The sequence below is a fragment of the Anolis carolinensis genome, chromosome 5 (assembly GCF_035594765.1).
Source record: "Anolis carolinensis isolate JA03-04 chromosome 5, rAnoCar3.1.pri, whole genome shotgun sequence".
NCBI lineage: Eukaryota > Metazoa > Chordata > Lepidosauria > Squamata > Dactyloidae > Anolis > Anolis carolinensis.
In genome coordinates, this window is record NC_085845.1 from 192,534,745 (window position 1) to 192,551,100 (window position 16,356).

General features: G+C 45.4%; 1 protein-coding gene across 1 annotated transcript in view; it reads left to right on the forward strand.

Annotated features, from left to right (window-relative positions):
* The first annotated feature begins 13,795 nt into the window (after window positions 1-13,795).
* Window positions 13,796-16,356, forward strand: part of sox5 (SRY-box transcription factor 5) — an 824,881-nt gene continuing 822,320 nt past the window's right edge. Inside the window, exon 1 of the mRNA XM_062983191.1 lies at window positions 13,796-14,015. The gene's annotated coding sequence lies outside the window, so the exon portion shown is untranslated. The remainder of the gene's footprint in view (window positions 14,016-16,356) is intronic.

Genomic DNA, 16,356 nt, shown 5'->3' on the forward strand with positions numbered 1-16,356 from the left:
TTTTTTGCTGTTTGCAAGTGCTCCAAATTCTTGTGATCAGACCTGACCACGATTTGGTGCCGCGCCCCTTCTAGCCAGTGCCGCCACACCTCAAACGCCACCTTAATCGCCAACAACTCCTTCTCCCATATGGTATAGTTCTGCTCGAATGGTGTTAGTTGCCGCGAGTAAAATCCACAGGGACGCAAGGTCCCTGAGGAATCTTTCTGAGACAATACAGCCCCCAACGCGTAGCTAGAAGCGTCCGCTTCTACCACGAACGGTTTGTCAACATCAGGATGTGTTAGTATGTTGTCTGATTGAAAGCTAGACTTTAGTTGTAAAAACGCGTCGTGAGCTTCCCGCCCCCACACAAATGGCTGTTTCTTACGCAGGAGCTGCGTCAAAGGCACCGTGAGCTTTGCAAAATTCGGAATAAACTCCCGGTAGTAATTAGCGAATCCTAAGAACCTTTGCACATCCTTCTTAGTCTTAAGCTCCTGCCATGAGTTGACGGCGTCAACCTTATGTGGGTCCATTTTAAGTTCCCTACCTGACACTACATGACCTAGGAACTCCACTTCAGGCACATGAAAGACGCACTTGGAAGCCTTGGCGAAGAGCCCATTAGCCCGCAGACGGTGCAGAACCTGCTTGACATGTTGACGATGTTCTTTCTCGTCCTTAGAAAAAATCAAGATATCATCCAAATAAATCACTAAAAATTGGTCAATTAGGTCCCTAAACACATCGTTCATGAACCTCTGGAAGACCGCAGGCGCATTGCAAAGTCCGAAAGGCATGACTCGGAACTCGTGGCATCCGAAGCACGTGTTAAATGCCGTCTTCCATTCATCACCTTCCCGTATTCGGATTAAGTTATACGCCCCCCGCAGGTCAAGCTTGGTAAAGACCTTAGCCCCTTGCACCCTTGATAACAGTTCCGAGATTAAAGGCAGCGGGTACCTATCCCGAATGGTGTATTTGTTTAGGATCCGATAATCGCAGACCAACCTAAGTTCCCCAGTCTTTTTGGCTACAAAGAATACCGGTGCCGCAGTTGGAGAGCTAGATGGGCGAATAAACCCCTTGGCTAAATTTTCATCTAGGAACTCTCGCAAAGCTTGCCTTTCCGGTACAGTCAAGGCATACAGCCTTCCTGCTGGCAATTTCGCACCTTCCGCTAGCTTAATGGCGCAATCATACGGCCTGTGCGGCGGTAACTTGTCCGCTTCTTTCTTACAAAATACATCAGAGAACTCCCCGTACTCAGCAGGCACTCCCTCCATATCAGATTGAGAAACGTTCAGAGTGCAACAATCCTGCCTCCTTAAGGTCAACTTACGTGTCACCCAATCTACTTGTGGATTTACTACAGCTAGCCAATCCATCCCCAGGATCACATCGTATCTGGGCAAGCTTGTAATATCCCACACAAACGTTCCCGTTACTCCCTGCACCTCCCACATTACTGCTGAGGTCTCATGGTTAACCACCCCAGTCTCCAGCAGTCTCCCATCCGCTCCTTCCACCCACACGTCGCATGCCTTGCGCACTCTAGGAATGCCATGCTTCCTAGCAAACTCAATATCCACGTAAGAGACCGTAGCCCCTGAGTCCAGCAGTGCCAAAGTAGAAACAAGTTCCTTTCCCCCAACAGATAATGTAATGGGTACGAAAACATGCTTCCTCCCCTCAGTTGACTGCTTTAGTAGCCCTAATGCGTTGGACTCACATCGCACTAGGGCTGGCCTTTTCCCGAAAGCTGGGAAGGTTTCACATTACAGTTTTTGGCAAAATGCCCAGCATTCCCACAGTACAAACACAACCCCAGCTGCCTCCTGCGGTTCTTTTCTTCTGTAGACAGCTTTTTAAAGACCCCAAGCTCCATAGGCTCTTCCCCCATCACCACAGGTGCCCTGGTTACATGCATAGGTGGCGCACACATTGCTTTCGAGTGTTTACGGGACTCGAACCTGGCGTCCAAACGCAGCACCTTAGCTACTAAGGCATCCCAATTCTCAGCCGGCTCCAAGCGTGCTAATTCATCCTGGAGATAATCACTTAACCCAGCAGTAAACAAAAGCATGAATGCATTTTCCCCCCAGTCCAGCTGGTGGCGATACAAATTAAACTTATTTAAGTAATCCAAAACAGTCCCCTTTCCCTGTTTCAACCGATACAGAGCCCACCCAGCATTCTCCGTGCGGAGAGGGTCCCCAAAAGTGTCAGTTAGTAACTTCTTGAAATTATTCAAATTGTCCTTGACTGGGTCATTTCCCAAAATTAAATTAGTGGCCCATTGTCCTGCGGGACCAGTCAACAAACTCAAAATAAATGCCACCTTGCTAGTGTCTGTAGGGTAAGCATGAGCACTGAGCTGGGAAAAATAAAGCTCAACTTGTGCCAAAAAAGTTGGCAACTTGCACCTGGTTCCGTCAAAGCGTTCAGGAGTCAAAACATGTCCTTTAACAGCATTAGCTGTTTGACTGACAGTAAAGGCCGTTTGTAATTGATCGAACTTAGCCCTTAACTCATCCATCGTCTTCCTGACGGGATTTATTACTGCAATAAACCTTTTTTATGGCGTTGGGCAATCTGTCAAGGACAGAACGCCACAAGATCAAAGATAACAGAGTTTATTGGATAACAGAACTCAAAATGCCCGTAAAATACAAGGGCCAGGCAGTATTAGCCTTTAAAAGCAAAAAGGGGCAAGGAAAAACGTTCAAAAGATAAACCGGATTAAACCGGAGTTTAATCCGGGTAAAAACAAAACAGCTTGCTTCAGCCTGGGGATAAACAAAACAGAAGCCGGGGAACAAAGTGTTCAAAAGAATGCAATTAATTGGCAGCAGATTCCTCTCTGCTGCCAGCACTGTGCTTTGAGTAACTTGAGTCACTCCTCCACACAGCAGGCAAGATTTCCAATACACACAGATCAGCCGAGGATTGAAGCAGTAGAGTAGACCCAGTTCCTTTCCGTAGTTCAAGCCAGAAGCAGACGTTTGTAGTTTCACCAAGTCCGAGTAGGGGGAAGTCAAGCCGTGGTCAGTTCAGTCCAAAATCCAAGCAGGAGATGGCGTCCGTCAAGAAGACGACGGAAGGTCAAAGCTAATGAGATTAAGCACAAGTTTGCACAAACAAAAGCCCACACAATTCCTCCCGCCGTCTGACCCCAAATTCCAAAACAACTTACGTATCAGCACACGAAAACACACCAGTCTTCAGGAAAGCGTCCCACACAGATCCCAAGCGTTCGTCCAGATTACCTTGCCCAACGCAATTTGCAATTGCTCCCAAGCCTCATTTTATGCCAGTTACAAATCCTCATCACTATCAGCTGCCCTCCTTAACCCGGGCGTTTCCTCATCACTTTCCTCATCAGAGCTGGAACACCTCTGACTACGCCCCACAGCATCCCCAGCTGTGGATCCCGTCCCATCCCTCCAGCTTGTCCATGGGTCTAATCCTGAAGGTCCCCATTCATCTTCCATCCCATCATTGCCAGTGGCACCCAATTCCTCCCTCACCCGAGTCCAATCCATCTCATCCTCCTCCGAGCTAACCAGCCCCTCCTCCATTCTCTCCATAAACCCCTCAAAAGACTCTTCGTCAGATGGTGCTGCAAAGATATCTCGCAGTCTCTTTCTTTCTCGCTCCTCGAGAGTATCTGACTCTCGAGGAGTCTTACGCCCACGTCTGCCAGTAACAGAGCCATGAGGCTCAATCATAACATTATTAGCTTTGCCAGCCACGTTTTACCCTTCAAAATATTTCACACTTTCCATAATGTCTGTTAAAGTACGTACATTTCGTAACTGTTTTACACACATAGAATTCCGTACCTTATATCACATCCATAACAATTTGTTGAGGCATTATATATATCGAAAGACATGAGAGGGTTAATCTCTTTGAGTTAAGGGGCATCTATTATGGGCATGATAGGACATATCTATCTATTCATCTCAGCACAGGCTTAATAGCACCAGTTATACCAGCATATTAGGGCAGGTTTTGAACCCCAATGAATGTGGGGGTTTGTGTGGATCAGACCAGGCATTGTCAACTCTTCTCTAATCATCTAATGTTAGCTTAGAATGGAACTGGAAAATATATATTTAGATAATACATATTACGTACTGTACTTCCATTTCTTTCTGTTGCAGCTATTTTTTAAACACAGCTCAGCAGTGCTGCATTTATTCATGCCGCTAATGACTGGTTTTCTTTTAAAGTACAAAATCATTATAAGGTTACACATATTGCTGAGGGGAAAAAAAACTGAAGAGATCATACACAAAGCAACCCCAGAGCAGAAAGGAAGAGGGTAATGCTCATAAATTTTTCCAGATGATGTCTTTAAAGGCCCCAAGAAAGCAGGAAAGATTGTTTGATTGTTCTGTTAATTATTGGCCTCGGCCCAGTAACAAGTCTTTGTAAAAGATAGCTTGCAGAGAAGAATAATAACCCAACTTTCTCTTTTTTTGATCAGTTTGGCTCCAGCGCTATTGTCGTTTTTCACCTTCCTTAGAAACCGAACTGAAATTGTGTCTATCCAGCTGCTAGCCCAGGGACTTTGCTCCTGGTTTCATCTTCACTTCTAAAGCATACATACAAAATAATCAATTAAAACTAAGACGCCTGGAAATATATTTCCATCCTTGATGAACAGCACAGTAACAATCCCCTATTTTATATTTCATTTCCTATCTTATCCCCATTTCTTCAGTACCAATATAAAGAAAAGGGAAATACAGTGATGGCTAGGGTCTACATACAGCAGGGAGACCATGAAGCCATGCTGTTTGGGGATTCCCTAGTCAGTGGAATGTTGAATCTATTCAAAGTTTTAGTAGTAGTTGTTATCATCATCATTTATTTATTTAAGACCATCAAAGTATTTGGGACCGCCTTCCATCTGGAAATATTTTCATTGTGATAGACAGTGCAGATCCAGAATAAGTGTCTGGGCACTTACGGACCCATCACCAGGACTCTACTTCTGAAAGACAATCATACTCAGCCACAATGGGTCGCCTATGACTGTGCTGTTGTTTAATTTTGTTGTACAATGACAATAAAGAACCTCCTCCTCCTCTTCTTCTTCTCATCATCATCATCATCATCATCATCATCACCATTATTTATTTATATAAGACCATCAAAGTATTTGGGGTACATGGTTCAGCACCTTGGATAAAGCCATAATTTACCAAGGCACAGAAGACAAAGGAGTTGGATTGTGAGTGTGTCTTGCTCCAGATGTTTCAAATCAGAGAAAGTAGTGGCTGAAGTATCTGAGAGCAACCTCTACCCTTTGAAATCCAGCAAGAGAGAAGGGAAAACTATGTAGAATAGAATGCTGACTAATCAACCACCTGGCATCTATAGGCATCCACCTATAAACCTCACAGCAGATGTAGGGAAACCTTCTTGTTCACAGCTGTTCAACTTCTTTGATTGGAGATTCTCTGTGTTTTCTGTGTTTCCTGACATTTCTTTCTTCTTCCTAGCTGCACAGGTGGAGCTTCTGGCATCAGCTCCAGGCCTGTAGCGAGGGGGGGGGGGGTAGGGGTTCACCCCCCCCCCCCGAAATTTTTCAGGTTAAAAAGAAAACCTGGTTTACTCATGAATTTTAACTGGTTAACCAAATTCCCATGCTAAGTCTATGAGACGTAAAACATTAAGAGTCCCTCCAGGCACTATCTCAAGCAGATATTGACAGGTCTAAACCCGGGGGGCAGGTGGGGCAGGGGTTCAACCCCCCCCCCCCCCGAAATTTTCAAAACCCCTCCCGAAATTTTTTTCTGGCTACAGCCCTGATCAGCTCAATGACCAGGAATTTGGAAGGAGCCCCAGGGCTTATTAGTAATAGTTGCAGTAGTAGTAGTAGCAGCAAGCCAGACACTATTCATTCCTTTTCCCTGTGCTGGTGGTGCTGGTGTCCAATCTTGATAGTGGATCAGTATGAATCAGACCCCATCCCACTGTCCTTACTTCCCCAAAGCCATGGGATGCTTGGGAGTATCATGCAAACTCTAATTTTGTTGTAAACGGAACAAGGTAAGTACAAATGAAACGGTCCTTCAATGTTTACTGGAAAGTATTGCGTGTAGGGAAAGCCAGCAATCAATTTGGGGGCAGGACTGGGATTTTGGGTTTATATAGACAAGCCCTAAGATTCATTTCAGCATAGTGTTGAACTAAGATTCCAGGAGATAGCCCAGGTATGGAAACCCACTGGTTGACCTTCTTCTCAGTCTGAGAAGAAGGCAGTGGCAAACCTCCTCTGAACAAATCTTAACAAGAAAACCCCATGATACATTTGAGTTTCCCTGAAAGCACAAAAAACCCCAAAACAACAAATAATTTTAAAATGTAATTGATTATATAGGGATTTATTGTAATCTAATAATCCTAAAGGCAGGCTGTAAAGACTTTTAAGACTTTTTATAATCAAATAAGGATTGTTGACTGCATAAAAATGGTTTTATAAAGATTATCAACTATTAAAATTGGTTATAATCTGATATGGATTAATGCTACATAAGAAGTGGCTGTATAAGGATTTTAGTTACATAAGACTTGGCACTCAGAGAATCGTGTTTGCTGTTTGTCTATATTATTTTAAACTTTGCTCCTCCGTTTGAATTCTTAAAATCCACAGTATGATTTAACAGCTCAGTTTTAATTCTTCATGTCAGACGAGAAGTCAAATTTAAAGTCTTCATAAATAAGCAAAGATTGTAGTACATGTGTCACTGTCTCAGTACTGGAAGAAACAAGTTATACCATTGGAAGATAGGAAAGGATGTATAATGTTGTAGGTTTAAAAGATAAATCAAGCCATTATAAGAACCTTTGGGAGGGCTAGAGACAGAAAGAGATTATTTGGCCTACTAGGGTAAGTTTCTACAATACTGTACTGTACTAGAATGCGAGAACTAATTATCAGAATGTCAGAAGAGAGAGGTAATTTAACTAATTAATTACAATATGATGGATCGGACAAATGGCTAACGTAAGAGGACTAATAATCAAATGGGTGATGAATTCTATGTTAATTTATATGTAATTTACATACATTTACATCTCCTTTGCCTGCTTTTTACAATTATTGTGAAAGAAAGAGAAAAGAAAGGGGAAGTAAGAGAGCAAAGGAAAAAGGGAGGGAGAGAAAGTTGGAAGAGACCCCAAGGGCCATCTAGTCCAACTTGTTATCCATGCTGGAATACACAATCAAAGCCTTCCCGACAGATGACTGCCCAGCCTCTGCTTACAAACGCCAGAAAAGGAGACTAACACTATACTCCATATTCCACTGTTGAGCAACTCTTACTGTCAGGATGTTCTTCCTAATGTTTAGGTGGAATCCCTTTTCCTGCACTTTGAATCCATACTCCAAAGGCCAAGGTTGCTTCTGCCTCTGATGGACAGAGCTAAGGGAAAATGTGTATTAGTACACACCTGCACCAAGACCCCTGCAAAGAGGAAAGCAAGAAAGCAGTCAAACACTCACAAATATGGTATAGGTAGGTATTCACTCATGAGTGGGTTGGTTAGGAGGAACTTCAATGAGAGGTGGGCCAGTGACCCAGTTGTCCTAAAGCAGGGCTTTTAAAACTTTTTCCACTTGCAATCCCTTTCTGCCCAGGGTATATAAGTACTGTAGAGTCTCACTTATCCGACATTCACTTATCCAACGTTCTGGATTATCCAACGCAGTCTGCCTTTTAGTAGTCAATGTTTTTTGTAGCCAATCTTTTCAATACATTGTGATGTTTTGGTGTTAAATTCATAAATACTGTAATTACTACATAACATTGCTGTGTATTGAACTGCTTTTTCTGTCAAATTTGTTGTCAAACATGCTTAATTTGTAAAATCATAATGTAATTTGATGTTTAATAGGCTTTTCCTTAATCCCTCCTTATTATCCAGCATATTCGCTTATCCAACATTTTGCTGGCCCGTTTATGTTGGATAAGTGAGACTCTACTGTATATAACATAGGTAAAAAATTAATCATTTACTGATTATAAATTAGCATTTGCAAGGCTTGCTAAACAGGAAAATGTTCCTTTTTATGGAGCATCCACTGTAAACATTGCAAACACTGTTGCTAACAGATTTGTGTAAATGTCTAGGTAGCATTTCGAGACTCTCACATTGAGCTAAAGTAAAGGTAAAAGTTTCCCCTGACGTTAAGTCCAGTCGTGACCGACTCTGGGGGTTGGTGCTCATCTCCATTTCTAAGCCGAACAGCCGGCGTTGTCCGTAGACACCTCCAAGGTCATGTGGCCGGTATGACTGCATGGAGCGCCATTACCTTCCCGCTGGAGTGGTACCTATTGATCTACTCACATTTGCATGTTTTTGAACTGCTAGGTTGGTAGAAGCTGGGGCCAACAGCGGGCGCTCATTCCGCTCCTGGGATTTGAACCTGGTACCTTTTGGTCTGCAAGTTCAGCAGCTCAGCGCTTTAACACACTGTGCCACCAGGGGCCCCAACATTGAGCTAAGGGGATCCCATTTAGGACTGTGACCCACAGTTTAAGAAGCAGTGTCCTAAAAGACCAGCCTCCTTTGTCTCAACCTCTGAGATATACAAATCCTTTCCCTGGAAAAATACTCTCTGTTGATGTCCCCAAGGATTTAAGACATTTGCAGAAGATGAACTTGACCTGCCATGGAAGTATCTTGGACGAACTGGAGAGAACTGAATAATTAGTTCCTACTCCCCATCGATCTTTCCCAGTGCAATTCAGGAAATCTGTGTTGTAAATATGTCTGTGTACATTTGTGTGTGTGTATTGAGGAAGCCTGAAGACTGAGGATGAGAACCTGTTGACACGCATGACAGAAAGAAACAGAGGGTCGGATGCAGCCAGCGGAGAGGCAGAGGCGTACACAAACAACACACAGTACAACCTACAGCAGAAGGAATGAAGGGATGCTGATCAAAGCTTTCCTCCGACACCCAGAGATGGGATGTGTCTTCGACTCCCTGTTGTCTCTACATCCTTCTCTCCCTCCCTCTCTCCTACCCAAACAAATCCACTGACACACATTCTCTGTTTCTACACTTGGAACAGAGCTCATTTGTGAATGACACACCAACACACAGAGAGAGCAAGAAAGCATTTCCTTTTCTTTTATTGTGAGAGTAGGAAAAGGACCTAAATACTCTAAAGCAGGCATGGGCAAACTTGGGCCCTCCGGGTGTTTTGGACTTCAACCGGCTGTTAGGAATTGTGGGAGTTGAAGTCCAAAACACCCGGAGGGCCCAAGTTTGCCCATGCCTGCTCTAAAGGCACCCAATCTCAACCGAACTTGGATAAGCTGGGTCAGCCCTGGCTATACCTTGGATGGGTGACCAGAAATGCATGCCAGACATTGCAGGCTATATTTTCAGAGGGAAGACACTGCCAAACCATCCCACAGTTGACTAAGAAAATGTAAAGGGTTGTCATAATTTGAAGACACACAGGGAAATCGGAATAAACCAGCTTGGCTTGAGTATAACACTGGAAAGCAGGGTTCAGATCCCTGGTTAGTGATGGAAACCCAGTGCATGACCTTGGGCAAGTCACACTCTCTCAGCTACAGGGGAAAGGCAAACCTAACACAGATGTCACCAACAAAACCCTGCAATTGGGAAAGGCTTAGAGACACATAACAGCAACAAGGGAAAGAGTGCAGCAAAAACAAACTACACTGTGAAATTAATGCAGTTTGGCACCACTTTAACTGCCATGGCTCAATAATAATAATAATAATAATAATAATAATAATAATAATAATAATAATAAACCTTTAATTATACCCTGCCACCATCTCCCATAGGGACTCTGGGCACGTTACAAATAGCACACAATGGTGCCACACAACATGTAAAATACAGTATATCAATGCTATTGAATATTGGAAGGGGTCAATTGACAAGGTCTATAAGCTGGTGCTTCACCAAATTACAACTCCCATGATTCCATAGCATTGAGCCATGACAAAGTAGTGTCAAATTATATTATAATTGTGTTGTCGACGGCTTTCTGGCCGGAATCACTGGTTGCTGTGAGTTCTCCGGGCTGTATGACCATGTTCCAGAAGCATTCCCTCCTGATGTTTTGCCCACATCTATGGCAGGCATCCTCAGAAGTTGTGAGGTTTGTTGGAAACTAGGCAAATCGGGTTTATATATCTGTGGAATACCTAGGATGGGAGGAAGAACTCTTTGTCTGGTTGAGGCAAGTGTGAATGCTGCAACTGGCCACCTTGATTAAAGAAACAACCAGGGCCTGCTAATCACCTCCCAACAAATGATTTCCCCAGGCAGGAAGCGGCCAAGCTTTGAAGCTGAAAGGCTATTCAATTAATCAAGGTGATTAACTGCAACATTCACACTTGCTTCCAACTTCTCCCACCCTTAATATTCCACAGATGTGTTTATATAGATATAGATATATGCACCTAGTTTCCAACACCTCACAACCTCTGAGGATGCCTACCATTGATGTGGGTGAAACGTCAGGAAAGAATGCTTCTGGAACATGGCCATACAGCCTGGAAAAACCACAACAACCCACTATATTATAATTCTACAGTGTAGATGCACCCTAAAAAGACAGAGGGCTGAAAAAAATCTAATAAGACAGACAGGAGCGAGATGATCTTCCTGAAACTTTAAAAAAAAGTCTTCAGCAAGTTTTCCTCCTGGCCACGCCTCCTCTCGCGGCGCGTCAATCACCCGCCTATTTGTTTACAACCCGGCTCCGCAGCACGTTGGAGGGAGTGGGCGGGGCCAAGGCGGGGAAATCTCCGCCCCTTTCCCGCCCCAGGCCACGCCCACCCCCTGTGCAGAGACATCAGCGCGCAACCGGTATACATATATACATTAAAGGCTATACACATATACATTTCACACACACAGTACTTTGAACACTTACATATATGTGTGTATGTGTATGGATATGCATTACAAACACACACAATACTTTCAAGCAGCCAAAGAACAAGCAGCAGACCCAGTCCTTGAAGCTGCAAGGCCATTCAATGCCAATCAAGGTGGCCAATTGCTACATTCACACTTGCCTCCAACCCTTGGACTTTCCACAGATATATATATATATACCCCACTTGCCTTGTTTCCAACAGACCTCACAACCTCTGAGGGTGCCTGCCATAGCTGCGGGCGAAACATCAGGAGAGAATGCTTCTAGAACATGGCCATGCAGCCCGGAAAACTCACAGCAACCCAATATTTTCAACACTTGTTATGTGTATGAGACATATATATATATATATATATATATATATAAAACTTTATGTGTGTGTATTACATATGCATAATAAACACACATTACACATGAGACAAACTACACAACCTTACACTTATTACACACCCTCTTGTTGTGTGTATATATCTATCTGTGTATGTATCACACAGGTCACACACATATGGAACGGACTAAACAATCACCTAACCTACATTAGGCACACAGTGAGTGACATTTGAGTGACATGTTAGACCAGACACGTTAGTGAGTGACACATTAGACCAGGCACGGGCAAACTTGGGCCCTCCAGGTGTTTTGGACTTCAACTCCCACAATTCCTAACAGCCTACCGGCTGGAGGGCCCAAGTTTGCCCATGTCTGCACCAGAGCATGAATCCACTTTAAATCCGGTTTCTGCCTCCTGCAGAATTCTGGGGTTTGTAGCTTGATGAGGCCCACCCAGGACCTGTCTGGTTGAGCTCTTTAAAGTCCCCTCCCTAAAGTGGATTTAAAGTGGATCCAAATTCTAGTGTGATTGTACCATCTTTAAAGACTGAGAGGAAGAAGTTGTATTCTGAGCTTTCAGAGACCTTGCCTACTTCTTCAGAGGTACACACAAAGTGGAGTCCACGACATGCGAGTGTGGAGAAGAACAAACCCACAGACCACTGACTACAAAGCAGCCTGAGCCCCGGCACATGCACAATGGAGGACCTTCTCACAGTGACACCAGAGGCACTCCCAAGTCATAGGACACTGAGTTGAATATGTGTTGTCGAAGGCTTTCATGGCCAGGATCACAGTGTTGTTGTATGTTTTCCGGGCTGTATGGCCATGTTCTAGAAGTATTCTCTCCTGACGTTTCACCCACAGCTATGGCAGGCATCCTCAGAGGTTGTGAGGTATGGAGAAACTAAGCAAGGAAGGTTTATATATCTGTGGAAAGTCCATATATATATGTATCAGTCAGCAAAGGACAAGAGGGATCTTCTCACCTCTGCAGGAGTCTACTGTATACCATGTAGCTGTGGACAAGTCGACATAGGGACCACCAAATGCAACATTGCCCAAACACGAGTCAAAGAACATGAAAGGCACTGCAGACTAACTCAACCAGAGAAATCAGCCATAGCAGAGCTCTTGATGAACCAACCTGGACACAGTATATTATTTGAGAACACAGAAATGCTTGACCACTCCAACTATCATGTCAGACTACACAGAGAAGCCAATGAAATTCACAAGCATGTGGACAACTTCAACCGAAAGGAGGAAACCATGAAAATGAACAAAATCTGGCTACCAGTATTAAAACAACTCAAAAATCAGAACAGTAAATAAGAAGCAACACTCTGAAAACAGAGGATTTCCAGACATGAATCAACCAGGGGCAGCTAACAACTCTCAACAAAGCATGCCCCCAGGCAGGAAGAAGTCAGGAGATTTATTTATTTATTTACAGTATTTATATTCTGCCCTTCTCACCCTGAAGGGGACTCAAGGCGGATCACATTGCACATATAAGGCAAACATTTAATGCCTTAACATAGAACAGAGACAGAGACAAACGCAGGCTCCGAGCTGGCCTCGAATTCATGACCTCTTGGTCAGAGTGATTTGTTGCAGCTGGCTGCTCACCAGCCTGTGCCACAGCCCGGCCCATTGAGAGCACTGAGAGGAAGCTATTCAATGCTAATCAAGGTCCCCCGGCAACACATGTTTACATTCTTCCTCATTTTTCTCCATCCCTCCACTTGTATGTGTTGTTGATGGAAAATGTTCTGAACGTTTGTATAATTTTACGTAGCACTATTTACAATAAAAAAACTTTAAAAAATGCTAATCAAGGTGATTAACGACAACATTCACACTGGCCTCCAAATGACAAAGAGTTCTTCTCTCACCCTGGACTTTCCACAGATATATATAAACCTTCCTTGCTTAGTTTCTCCATACCTCACAACCTCTGAGGATGCCTGCCATCGATGTGGGCGAAACGTCAGGAGAGAATACTTCTGGAACATGGCCATATAGTCCGGAAAACGTACAACAACACTGAGTTGAATACACTGCAACTGTACCCTCGGTTGGCTTCTGACACGATTAATTAATAAATAAATCTACACATGAGCCACATCACACGCCACTGGAAACACACACACACCCAACCCAAAGACCAAGCAGCAGACCCACGCACGCCCACCTTTCCACAGGAGACATCTCCAGAGGCGCACCGGTTGCACACCCAGCCGAGGCTCAGAGAGGACCCTCTCCTAGAGCTTTCCACGGAGAAGTGGCACCCAGAACAGCCCCCTCCTCTGCCTTCGTATTGATAATACCGCGGATTCGCAGTCCACGCGCCCTCCCTCCTGAGCCGCTTTGGAGACGCTCCTCCTGCGGCCGGACCCACCGAGAACTCGCCCTGGGGCTGGAGCGCTTCCTCGCCTCCCTCCTTCCCCCCCACGCACGACACCACCTCCTCCCTCTCTCCCTCTCTCTCCTCGGACCCCCTTCCTCCTTCGTCCACGCGCGCTTGGCCTCAGTCTCCACTCTCCATCCGCCTCCTGGAACTGGAAGCATCCTCGTCCTTGAGCAGAACAAGGGAATCCATCCGCCGGCAGACCGAGGGGGAGAGCAAGGGGGAGGCTGGGGGGAGACCTTCCTCCCCTCCCTCCTTCCCTCCTTCCCTCTCTCTCCCTCCTTCTGCTTTGGCTTCTTCGCCTCCTTCTCTCCTCCATCCCAGGAGAAACACGGGTAGGTCCGCTTTCAGAGCAACTTTTTTTGGGGGGGGGGGGGGGGGAAGAATGGGGCGGAGGGAGGGGAAGCACAAGGCGGTGGGGCTCCCGTGGGGGCTGATCCGGTCCGGGATCCCCTCCTTCTTTCTTTCCTCCCTTCCTTCTCCGCCTGTCTCCTCCCCACTTTCTCATCCCGAGCGCGCTTCCTCCGGCTCGGCGCACTGTTGACTGTTTACACGCCTGCAAGGGAATCCTGGTCGGTGGGGGCACGGAGCGCAAGGAGGGGCGGAGGAGTGGGTCTTCGGGAGGGGGAGCGAGTGGGGCTCTTTTTGGGGAGGGCCTGGCGAGGAGGAGAGGGCTTTGGGTGCTTTTGGGGACGAGGATGCGCCCCGACGGCGCGCCCTCTCCATCCATCCAGACAAAACGCGCTGGACCCATTGCTTGGCCCCAGGTGGTGTAGTGGACTAAGTGACTTGAAGGTTGGGTTGCTGACCTGGAAGCTGCCAGGTTCGAATCCCATCCGGGGAGAGTGCGGATGAGCTCCCTCTATCAGCTCCAGCTCCATTCAGGGACATGAGAGAAGCCTCCCACAAGGATGGTAAAAACATAAAAAATAAATAAATCCGGGCGTCCTCTGGGTAACGTCCTTGCAGACGGCCAATTCTCTCACTCCAGAAGCGACTCAAGTTGCTCCTGACACGAAAAAAACTTTGCCTGGCCTGGCTCCTCGCTGCTGCTGATGATGGGGAGGTGGGCACCGAGCCCTCCGCCACCCTTGGATAAAGAAGAAGGGGAAAGAAACTTTGGAGCTCCCTTTGGGCTGCCTCCCCAAACCCTCTCTGGAATCTCGGGGAAATTTTTCAAAACAAGCGTGCCAAAAAGAGATAGGCGAGGACAAACACTTCCCTCTTTCCCTCCTTCCGCACATGGACATCCTTTGGGCTGGACTTTACTGGAAACAGGGATATTGTACTGGGTTGGGTAGAAACCCCTGGCTGTTTTCTGATGCTGAAAGGATACTAGGTTGGGTAGAAACTGTTTCCTGATGCTGAAAGGAGCATTTCTATTGGGTCGGATAGAAACCACTTTCCTTTCTTTCCCACCCTGATGTTGAAGGGGTTCAGATTCTACTGAATTTAGCCTACAGAAGAGAAGGCTGGGTGGAGACATGATAGCCATATATAAATATGTGAAGGGAAGTCATAGGGCTTGTTTTTCTGCTGCCCTGGAGACTAGGACAATGGCTTCAGACTACAGGAAAAGAGATTCCACCTGAACATCAGGAAGAACTTCTTAACTGTGAGAGCTGTTTATCAATGGAACTCTCTGCCCAGAGTGTGGTGGAGGCACCTTCTCTGGAGGCTTTCAAGCAGAGGCTGGATGGCCATCTGTTGGGGGTGCTTTGAATGTGATATTCCTGCTTCTTGGCAGAGGTTGGATTAGATGTCCCATGAGATCTCTTCCAGTTCTATGATTCTATGAGTTTTCTGATCTTAAGAGCTGTTCAACACTGGAACTCTCTGGGTTGCTGTGAGTTTTCTAGGCTGTATGGCCATGTTCCAGAAGTATTATCTCCTGAAGTTCTGCCCACATATGACAGGCATCCTCAGAGGTTGTGAGGTTTCTTGGAAACTAGGCAAGTGAGATTTATATATTTGTGGAATAATATCCAGCATGGGAGGATGTTGCAATTAATCACCTTGATTAGCACTGAAGCCTTGCAGCTTTAAAGCCTGGCTGATTCCTGCCTGGGGGAATCCTTGGTTGGGAGGTGTTAGCTGGCCCTGATTGTTTCCTGGCTGGAATTCCCCTTCTGAGTGCTGTTCTTTATTTACTGTTTTGATTTGGCTACCAGTATTTAAAAAAAAAAAAACATCAAAATCAGGACAGTAAATAAAGAACAATACTCAGAAGACAGAGGAATTCCAAACAAGAAACAATCAGGGCCAGTTAACACCTCCCAACAAAGGATTCCCCCAGGCAGGAAGCAGCCATGCTTTTAAGCCTCCAGGCTATTCAGTGCTAATCAAGCTGGCCAATTGAAACATTCACACTTGCCTCAGGCAGACAAGAGTTCTTTCTCCCACCCTGAAGATACCACAGATATAGAAACCCCACCTGCCTAGTTTCCAACACTTCACAAACTCTAAGGATGCCTGTCATCGATGTGGGTGAAACGTCAGGAAAGAATGCTTCTGGAACATGGCTATACAATCTGGAAAACTCATATCAACCCAGTGATTCTGGCCATGAAAACCTTCAACAACACAGTGGAACTCTCGGCCTCAGACTGTGGTGGAAGCTCCTTCCTTGGAAGGATAGGCTGGATGGCTTTCTTTCAGGGGTGCTTTGATTGTTCT